The following is a 2,391-nucleotide window of genomic DNA, read 5'->3' as shown; positions in this document are numbered from 1 at the left end:
GGGGGGGGAAGCAGTTGGTTATATTGGGAGGCTCGAGGAGGTGGTGTCTGATTGCATAGGGCCCAAAAAGGGCAAACGGAGGATTGGTGTGTCATTCACATAGGCAGTGAAAAGACTGGCCCTCCCACCCTAAACTTTTATTAAACAAATGAGGCTTCTACCTGGCTGTGCCATGACACCAGGACACGTGGGGACAAAAAAAGGGAGCAGGAGGCCGGTCGCGGTGGCTCATGCCCATAATCCTAGCACTTTGGTGGGCCAAGGTGGGCGGATCACCTGAGGTCAGGAGTTTGAGACCAGCCTGGCCAACATGACAAAATCCTGTCTCTACTAAAAATACAAAAATTAGCCCGGTGTGGTGGTGCACCTACAATTCCAGCTACTCAGGAGGCTGAGGCAGGAGAATCGCTTGAACCCAGGAGGCGGAGGTTCCAGTGAGCCAAGATTGTGCCACTGCATTCCAGCCTGGGCGACAAGAGCGAAACTCTGTCAAAAAGAAAGAAAGAAAGAAAGAAAAAGAAAGAAAGAAAGAGAGGGAGGGAGGGAAGGAAGGGAGGAGAGAAAGAGAGAGAGAGAGAGAGGGAAGAGAAAAGAAAAGTGAACAGGAATCGCCATAGCCATATTGGGTGGACCTGACTCTTGGCAGCCTTCATTTACATATGCAAGTCTGTGGCTTGCAAATCAATGCTTGCAAGTCTATTTTTTTTCTGGCCGCTTTCTGTTAGAAATGTTTTTATTAAAAGAAAAAGCCTTACCGAGGACTCTTTGACTTTTTTACCCTTTCCAGCTGCCTGAAATAATTTTTTTTCTTTTTTCTTTTTTTTGGAAACAGAGTCTTGCTCTGTCACCCAGGCTGGAGTGCAGTGGATCTCGGCTCACTGCAACCTCCACCTCTTGGGTTCAAGCAATTCTCCTGCCTCAGCCTCCTGAGTGCTGGGATTACAGGTGGATGCCACCATCCCTAGTTAATTTTTGCATTTTTTTTAAGTAGAGATGGGGTTTTGCCATGTTGGCCAGGCTGGGCTCGAACTCCTGACCTCAAGTGATCCACCCATCTTGGCCTCCCAAAGTACTGGGATTACAGGCTTGAGCCACTGCACCTGGTCAAATAATTTCTTAATAACTCCTGTAATACTACTTCATAGCTTGCTTTTACAATTAGATGAAATGTTAGTACAGTGCTTGGCACAGCATCTGGTACATAGTTCTTCATAAATAAAAATGATTATTGTTTCTATGTTATTCTGTAGCCAACTGGTTACAGCTGATATTTTATGCCATTGTACATTTTCCTTCAATTTTATATTTTTCCTTTTCATATATCCTACTTCAAAGTTAGCATCTTATTTTTCTGAAGTAACAAATGTATATTTCTTTTTACTTTGTTTATGTATTAACAGTGTATCAGCAATACCAATCAACTTTGCCTGAAATTTGTTAAAGTGATATTGTATTGCTAACAAAATGAGTGACTATTAAAAAAGGAAGAGTGATATGGGAATCACAGAAACACAGTCACAGTTAAAATCATGTATGGCAGAAATAGGCAAGAAGGACTTCGATAGTAACACTTTTGAAGGCTTGTACAACTTTCACCTCTGATATTGCTGACACAGAATAGTGACGTCATACTTGCCATTGTTGCCACAAACACCTATAGGAATTACATGTTGGTCACATTCGACTTGAATGAAATCTCTTCAAATTACGTTTGACTCTCTAGCTTCTGTGTAATATGCATCTTATTGGCTGAGGCGTTAGAGGCCAGAAAAGCAATTGTGTATTATATCAGGTCCAATAGTTTGGGGTAAGCGCTGCACTCCAGCAAGACTCATATGATGGGGCATTTTTTAAATGCGGCAAAAAATAATTCAAATGCTCGGTAGCCAAAACATTGACTAGTGCCAAAATGAACCATACAAAGTTTTAAATTATGCTTAAAATAAGATTTAAAGAAATTGATGACTGCCATGGAGGGAGGAATATTTCAATTTAAATAATCCATCTCTATAATTTACTTTTTTAGGAGAAACTATCAGAATTAGAATACTTGTACTAAATTAGTTACAAGGAAATATTGATCATTAATTATGCGTGATAACATTATGCATACTGTAGCTATTAAATTAAAATCTTATTCAAATAGAAATTATACTGATTGTGTATAGTCTTGTTCTGACAATTGAAGCAGAGGAAAACTTCCTAACTCAGCCTATGGGGCCAGCACACCCTAATGCAAAAAGCCAGACACACATTACAAGAAAAGAAAACAACAGATAAATACCTCACATGAACATAGATGTAATAATCCTTAACACAGTATTAGCAAATCAAATCCAACCATGCATAAAAAGAGTAATAAGCCACAACCAGGTGGGATTTATCTCAGGT

Source organism: Rhinopithecus bieti, unplaced genomic scaffold (genome assembly GCF_001698545.2).
Source record: "Rhinopithecus bieti isolate Rb0 unplaced genomic scaffold, ASM169854v2 scaffold_2827, whole genome shotgun sequence".
NCBI classification, from domain to species: domain Eukaryota; kingdom Metazoa; phylum Chordata; class Mammalia; order Primates; family Cercopithecidae; genus Rhinopithecus; species Rhinopithecus bieti.
Note: the sequence above shows the minus strand (reverse complement) of the source record.